The sequence below is a fragment of the Triticum aestivum genome, chromosome 4B (genome assembly GCF_018294505.1).
Source record: "Triticum aestivum cultivar Chinese Spring chromosome 4B, IWGSC CS RefSeq v2.1, whole genome shotgun sequence".
Taxonomy (NCBI): domain Eukaryota; kingdom Viridiplantae; phylum Streptophyta; class Magnoliopsida; order Poales; family Poaceae; genus Triticum; species Triticum aestivum.
In genome coordinates this window covers 646,786,488-646,794,996 of record NC_057804.1, presented here as the reverse complement: position 1 = coordinate 646,794,996, position 8,509 = coordinate 646,786,488, and the positions used below count along the sequence as shown (strand labels likewise).

General features: G+C 45.5%; 1 pseudogene; it reads left to right on the top strand.

Annotated features, from left to right (window-relative positions):
* The first annotated feature begins 6,444 nt into the window (after nt 1-6,444).
* On the top strand, nt 6,445-8,199 carry LOC123089587 (bisdemethoxycurcumin synthase-like; annotated as a pseudogene).
* Nucleotides 8,200-8,509: the final 310 nt, after the last annotated feature.

The following is an 8,509-nucleotide window of genomic DNA, read 5'->3' as shown; positions in this document are numbered from 1 at the left end:
ATACGATAAATCATCTACTCGAAAAGTTACATCCGAATTTAACAGGGGGACCTCTGTTAAACATTTTCAAAATCCTCAAAAACCTAACAGAAAAAAAGTTACGAGGCTTTTAAGATCTAGAGTGGAAAAAATCGAAAAAATTTCAAACTGTGGTCAAACAATGGTCAAACTAATTATTCTAGAATATTAGTGTTACTAAATAATTATTTCAGTTATTTTGAATTTTGGTCAAATCTGGTCAAACTATGGTCAAACTGTGGTCAAACAATGGTCAAACAATGGTCAAACTAATTATTCAAGAAATATTAGTGTTACTAAATAATTATTGTTTTTTAAAACAATAGTTTCAAACTCAAACAGCGAAATGTGTCACTTCATGCTCACGCAAAATTCCTGAGGGTTAATAGGATTGACATCTTACTATTGTCAGGAAAACAACAAGTGCAGACTTGGAAACGAGGGAGAATAGAACCCGAAAGTTAAGCGTGCTCAGGCTGGGGGAGTGGGAGGATGGGTGGCCGTTCGGGAAGTTAGATGATTAGGAATGATGATGGGTGACTAGAGATTAGAGGATAAATTGAGCAGTGATGAGGGGTGGTGATTAGAGATTAGAGGTTAAAATAATTCAGAAATTTGAAAATAAAAAAAATCAAAAAATACAAAAAGAAAAATCATAAAATTTCCTTTAGTCCCGGTTGGTGTTACCAACCGGGACTAAAGGTGGAGCTCCACGTGGCCGCGACCTTTAGTCCCGGTTCCAGTTTGAACTGGGACTAAAGGGGGGAGGCATTAGTAACGACCCTTTAGTCCCGGTTCAAGAACCGGGACTAAAGGCCCTTACGAACCGGGACTGATGCCCCCTTTTCTACTAGTGTCCTATGAACAAGCGGTTGATAGTGGTGATCATATGGATGCACTTGCATATTGATGTCGTTGATTTATTTGGTTGTGTGTGTTGCTTACCAGTGTATCTTGACTTGGTTGTAAGTGTAGATTCATCATGCATTATGTAGTATATAAGGATCATTATGAATCTGAGGTGCCTCGCTTATAATTCCTCTATCTCTTCTTCCTCGGAAAGACCTTCAATGATATGTTTTTGTGCTAATTGGAAGTAAACCAAATATATATTTTATTTTATGCAAACTTGGATATATTTCACCTCATCGCTACTATCACTTCTAGTGTACTGCACAAAACACTTACTTTGAAAGAGACTTATGTGTGGTGCAACTAAAATGTCGTGTCGGTGATGCTCTTATACTTTAGTGGCACTTCACAAATAGATCGTATACCACACCTCCATTTTGCACTAGATTTATGCTAATGCCTTTTGGACCTTGATTTGGGAAAATTAGAATAGTTATATCTGTCTATCCACCCTCCAGATATAGTCTTTTGAATTACCCGTATTTTGTAAATATGTATGTCATATTGATTGTCTTAATCTATGTGTTCCACAAGGGTTGACATTTTAGTATCATTGCACAAAATAGAAGTAAATGGCATTTTAATTGCCAGGTTGGAGTAAGGACCAATGGCGTTCTTCAGCGCTAGTTGCCTTGGCAATTAACATGGAAAGTTGAACATATATCATGGAGGGTGTAACATCATACTTGAGTGGTTTATTCTCACCCTCCCTATCTATGGTATAATCTTTTCAACATGAATACATTCGAGGTAGTCTGACTAGCTAGCCTAAGATTGGCTTCTTGTGGCACCGCCGTGTCCAGTCCCACATGAAGAGGCGAGATTGATACACCTAATCTACTATACATGAGATCATCGATGTAACCAAAAAATAAATGTTTCTTATTTGAACTTATAGATGTTTGTTATGATCTTATCATGAACTTATAGATGTTTCTGATTTCCTAAGGATTTCTTTCTACTACTTCCCATAGGACTTTTCGCATCTACTCAAACCTCTTTGAAAGAATCCTTTGTTTTCCCTATGATGCAATCAAACAACGCAAAATCATGTATGGTTGAGATGAGCATGACATTCCAATCCTACGTATTTCCTATTTCTGTGTTTTTAGAATCATGTGAATCAAAGTGCCCCTTAGCTTGTTTATTGCCCTAATAGTAGCTTCTTTGGTTTTTTGAAAGTCTTATATTTGAAGTAAAAAATTATTGTATTTACTACTCTCAATGTTCCAGAATATTTGAAGTTTTAGGTTTGTCTGAAGTCAAACACTTTAAAGTTTGACCAAGTATATAGAGAAATATGTTACTATCTAGAGTATCAAATATATGTAGAATGCCTGCTCAAAAAAATATGTGTGGAATGCAAATATAATTTGTGACGAAACTAATTTGGTTTTGTAGATGTTAATATAATTTTCTCTAACTTGGTCAAACGTAAGCAAGTTTAGCTTGTAGGATAAACCTAGAACTTCAAATATTTTGAAACAGATGGAGTACGTTGTATACTATTACGTTGTAGTTGTAAATATACACGACCTTTACGCAGATTCATTATAATCTTGAAATTCTGTAAAAAATTGGAAACAACAACTTTAGTTGCCATCTTTATATCTGGTTTACCTGTAAGTTTGTTTCTTATCTTACATATTTTCTTTTGTCCATATCTCTACTCCTAATGTCTCAGTTGGTAGGTCGCGTTCCGGGTTTTATTTTCGTCCCACCTCACCCGGTCTTTTTTGGTACTTCTTTGGTACTTCCTCCCACCTCCCTCTCAGCCGCGAAAAACCAAGGAAAACCCCACGATCGACTCCCGCACACGCCCAACCTCCCGTCTCACGCTAAGCCGCATAGAACCAAAAAAAACCTCAAGCCGAGTCCCCCGCCCGCCCCACGCACTCCAGGCCCTAACATCCCGTCGCACCAAGAGAGACGAACCAAAAAAATCTACGAATAGTCCGCCGGTTATTTTTCGCTGGTTTTTATTTCGCCTCACCACTTTCGTTGGTTTTATTTCGCTGATTTTATTTCGTCTCCCTCCCACCTGTCTTTTCGCTTCACCACCCACATAAACCTATCAGATTAGTTACCATAAAAAATCGCAATCAATCAAGTATTGGTGATCAGATTAGTTACCATATAAAAAATAAATCGCAATCAATCAAGTATTGATGGGATATTTCCTTATATTGATGTGATTTCCCCTTTTTTATCATCAATCGTCTCTACTGCCTAAAAAATGCGTAGCTTTCCTTTTTCGCTTCACCACCCACATATACCCATCAGATTAGTTACCATATAAAAAATAAATCGCAATCAATCAAGTATTGATGATCAGATTAGTTACCGTATAAAAAATAAATCGCAATCAATCAAGTATTGATGGGATATTTCCTTATATTGATGTGATTTTCCCTTTCTTATCATCAATCATCTCTACTGCCTAAAAAAATGCGCAGCTTTCCTTTTTGCTTCACCACCCACATAAACCCATCAGATTAGTTACATATAAAAAATAAATCGCAATCAATCAAGTATTGATGATCAGATTAGTTACCATATAAAAAATAAATCACAATCAATCAAGTATTTGATAGGATATTTTCTTATATTGATGTGATTTTGCGTAGCTTTCCTTTTTCTGCCAACCGACCGCGTTCCGTCTCCCTACATCCGCCCTCGTTGCTCTGCCTCCCGCACGAAAAAAACCTCTCGTTTGACCTCCCCCAAACCCCGCATGATAGAAAAACCCAGCCGCCTGCTTCCCCTCCTCTCGACCGCTCCATACGTCCAGATCGTGGCCCCATCCCCATCCTCCTCTCACGTCATGCCGGTCGATGGACTGCCGCCACCACCCTCCTACTCTCTCGCCGCCGCCGTCCTCCCGCTCGCTCGCCGCCGCCGTCGCCACCAATCCCGTCGAAGGCGCCGTTGCTGCTATGTCGCCTCCTTTCCCCATCCAAGCCTGACCATGGCAACGGCGCCCTCTCATGTGTCCCACGGTGAGGTTTGGGGAGGCGCAACCACAATCCAGTAGGGATCTCACCGCGGACCCGTCCGCTGGGATGGGTGTTGCCTCCGTTGCGAATGGGATCGAAGGGAGGGACTACTTCGTCGTCAAGGTCGGCGAGGCAGCGGCCGATTGGGAGCCCGGTTGTGAACATGGGAGTTCGTCCCCATGGAGGCGGCGGCCGTGGATATTGGATGTGAAGCAACCCCACTTGCCGGTGGTGGAGGCTTGCCGTCCATGTGATCCTTTCTTCTCCCGATATCCCCATTCCTTGCCTCCCATTACAAAAGCGAGCATAAATGAGAGCAGGGGCTGATTTTCATCACTTCATTTCTCATATTTTTAGTTGCTTTTTTGAGATTATACAAGATGCTCCTCGATCTGTTTTGTCAAATTACTTGGATCGTCTTATGGAATTGACAGCCATCGCATTTTTCACCTCATGTTATTTCTTAATCCTTGTCCCACTAGGCATCCACTACATGTTTGGTAATGACGTGATGTTGAGGCGGCTAGGAGAAGCTCAGCAGCCAGATCAAGGGCTATCGAGATGGATCTGGGAGCCAAGCAGTAGTTCTTCTGTTAAATTTTGGTTATTATCTTTTCTATTGTTACGATTGTGGGATGGTTGATTTTGACTCGGTGTAACATTTGCATTTGTTTCCCCAGCTTGTTGGCGTAGATGCGTGGCACTGCGGCAACTAATCAAGAGCGAGGGCAGTGCACATCAGAGCTACGCTGAATGTAGCGAGCCAACCACGAATTGGGTATGTTCACACGAGGGATGGGAGAGGAGAGGAACATTAACATTTTTCATGATTTGGATGAAAATTTCAGTTCATAGTTTCTCCGTACGTGGCAACACACTAACGGTACTCATGGGCTTAGGATGAAAGTAGCGCCAGCAGAATCAGTAGGTTGGATGGGAAGGCGGTTGTTGCCCTTGTCCCTTGGTGCTAGCCTACCGTGGTGGCCTCACTAACTTGCTCATTGCGAATACGAGTTCGTGGGGTCGCGAGTTGCTGCAGATTTGTTTTTATCACTTTTTACAATATTTATTGATGTATCCCTAACTCATCGAGTCATTTTTAGCTTTGATTTCCCATATACGCCAGCCTAAATATCCCATGGTCAGAATATTTGCATGGTTAGTGGACATTGTCCCTTTCTTTCTAATGTTTAATATTTTATATTGCCGATAGAAATAATTTTATCCGCTTGATTTAGGAAGTGCACATAGGTAGGTCAACATATTTTGTAGCTCTTTCGGATGTAAAAGCATATGTTGCATAAGAAATTATTATCTTCCAAGCATACTCACATTTCACTAACAAATAGGGGGAGGTTCAGACTTCAGAGCAATGATAAAAAGGTTTATTCCTCACTCTTTTGTTGGAATTTTAGTTCCAAGTTAACATGATTTCTTATCCACTTCATAAGTCATGCATCTGCTTAATTAGGTGATAAGTAGGGCTATTGTGGGGTTTGTTTAAACTCCAGCATAAGGAATTCTGGTTTAAGAAAAAAGACTTTTGGCTTCTTTAATTACAAATTGATTGCAACATCGTGTTAGTATGTGATTTCTCACATCTGGTTGTAATATTTGTGAAGACGTGCACTTGGAAGCGGGCCCGTGGCCCGCGCCGGACGGCGCCGACGCTGACCCGGGCCACCTCTTCCGCGTATTCTTGGAGCTGTGGCTTGCCGATTTACATGAAATTAATTCCTTCAGTTCTGGTGGCAAATATAATACACATAATCCATATTGTTATGCACTAGCGTGTGTGTGTGAAATAGATGGATTATGGTCCCGTACCCAATAAGATGGATATGTGTGTGTGTTAGAGAGAGGGAGAGGGGGAGAGAGAGTGAGGAAGAGGGAGGGAGTGTGTGTGTGAGAGGATTTGATGGTAAAAAAGGTCGCCAATGTCGTAATATTGAACTCTTTAAGTTAATGTGGCCCGTTGCAACGCACGGGCGTTCTTCTAGTATGTTTAGACATCGGATTTTGTACTTACGTTGTTCACTTGTGGCCAGTGTCTGGCGAACTATCTGTTATCTTATGTCATGTTTATGTTCATGTGTGATCTACGGAACTATACAAGATTTGTGGATTTCAGTATTATCACTTATATTAGAGAAGCAATTTTGTACTTAATTATAAGGTGAATCCCTAAATACTCAACAGTCAAAACAAAAATAATGTGGCTCTTGATAAGCCACATTTGTAGATATATACTTAAGTTTGTGGTGTGCCCAAGCTTTCACAAAGTCCTAGCTCCGCCGCTAGACCGCCACTGCTTGTCTCCATGCCCTCAACTCAACTGTTTCAAATCCCCATGTGTACAACAGAACTTCAAATTCCATGGTGGGCCCAAGCTTTCACAAAGTTTGCCTCCATGTTCTCAACTCAACTGTTTCAAATGTCTACAACAGAATTTTAAAGGAATTTCACCTACTCACTCCCACTTCCATGGAATTGGTGAGAGCCAAATGGAGTTGGGCTTTGTCCATTTTTTGGCGGAAACATTCCATTCCAACCGTTTGGATGCTGCGCCGGAAGCTGCACCTGGGGTGGAGATTAATCAATGCCATGCAGACCAGGTGGTTGCTAGTGCAGCCACAGCCAGCCACTACTATAAAGCCCAAGCTTGGCGGATCACTTGGACACGCACTCAGCTGAAGATTCACAGCAACTAAGTTCATACGCACGTACGTGCAGCAAGTAGTAGTCATCCAAAAGATCGGCCGGCCATGGGAAGCAGCGGCGGTGCGGCGGCGCGGCGGCACGCGGCCATGCTCGGCATCGGCACGGCGAACCCGACCGGCATCCTGGGGCCCCAGGACGTCTTCGCCGACAACCTCTTCCGCGTCACCAACAGCGACCACCTCCCTGAGCTCAAGGAGAAGCTCAAGAGAATCTGTACTGCTACTGCTATTCGTTTCTTTTTTGGAGGAACGTCAACGACTATAATCTGCATATGCATGCATTTCCAACCAACAATTGAATTGTATTTTGTTGCACGAAGGCGAAAAATCGGGCATCGAGAAGCGGCACTTCCACCTGACGGAGGAGACGCTGGCGGCGCACCCGGAGCTGTTGGACAGGGAGCTGCCGTCGCTGGACACCCGCGTGGACATGACCGCCGACGCCGTGCCGAAGCTGGCGCAGTGCGCCGCGGCCAAGGCCATCGCCGAGTGGGGCCGCCCGGCCGCCGACATCACCCACCTCGTCTTCAGCACCTACTCCACCTGCCAGGCCCCGAGCGCCGACCTCCGGCTGGCCACGCTGCTGGGCCTCCGCGCCACGGTGAGCCGCACCATGCTCAGCCTCCACGGCTGCTACGGCGGCGGCAGGGCGCTGAGCCTCGCCAAGGAGCTGGCCGAGAACAACCGCGGCGCGCGCGTCCTCGTCGCCTGCTCCGAGATGACGCTCGTCTGCTTCGGAGCGCCCGACGGCGGCAACATCGTCGGCCACACGCTCTTCGGGGACGGCGCCGGCGCCGTCGTCGTCGGGGCCGGCCCTTTCCTAGACGGCGAGCGGCGTCCGATCTTCGAGATGGTCTCCGCCACGCAGACCACGATTCCCAGGACGGAGCACGCGCTGGGCATGCGGGTCTCCGGGGGCGGCATCGACTTCCACCTGGCCATCCAGGTGCCCACGCTCGTCGGGCAGAACGTGGAGCGGTGCCTCGTCGACGCGTTCCGTGGCATCATTGTGGACGACGACGATGCTCCACCTCCATGCTCTGGGAATGGGAATGGGAATGGGAATGCGAGGTGGAACGAGCTGTTCTGGGCGGTGCACCCAGGAGGGCGTCCGATCCTGGACAAGATAACAAGGTGCTGATGCTGGAGCCGGAGAAGCTGGCGGCCAGCCGGCATGTGCTCCGCGAGTACGGCAACATGAGCGGCGCCACGATCGTGTTCGTGCTTGACGAGCTGCGCCGCGGCCGGAGCCCGCTGCCGGAGTGGGGTGCGCTGTTGGCCTTCGGACGGGGAATCACGATCGAGGCCATGGTGCTCCGCTGCCCACACTAGCCAGATGATCCATCCATGCACGGCCGGTGCCCATTCATCCCAGGGCTACTTATATATACTACGTATACGTATATGTGTGTACGCGTGTGTCATACAAAGTGCACAAGTCATCAGCCAACTTAGCAGTCAAAGAAGGCAGCCGGCCACGTCACATATATACCTCTGTCAGTCATGCACCTAAGCTTTCAGTCCAGCCATGCCCCACAAGACTAGCTACTCCTAATTATGTACCTCGGTGTAATATGATTCAAAAAATGAGTAAATGGGTGAAATAAAATGCAGACCTATATAAAGGTACTCCAAATATTTTCTAGCAGTCCACATGTTTTCTAGCTATATGCACCTGTGTTAGAATAAATTTGAGGCCACCGTCTTCTGCCGAGGACCAAGCAATCACATGAGCACGACAGCGTGATTTGTTAACAAGGTTCACCGATATGGCTACATCCCGGGGCCTGACTATGGGCGCTCCTCCCCATGATACCGCTATAATACCGCGCCCGGTCGCCCTGGACACCGGCACATGCCGCC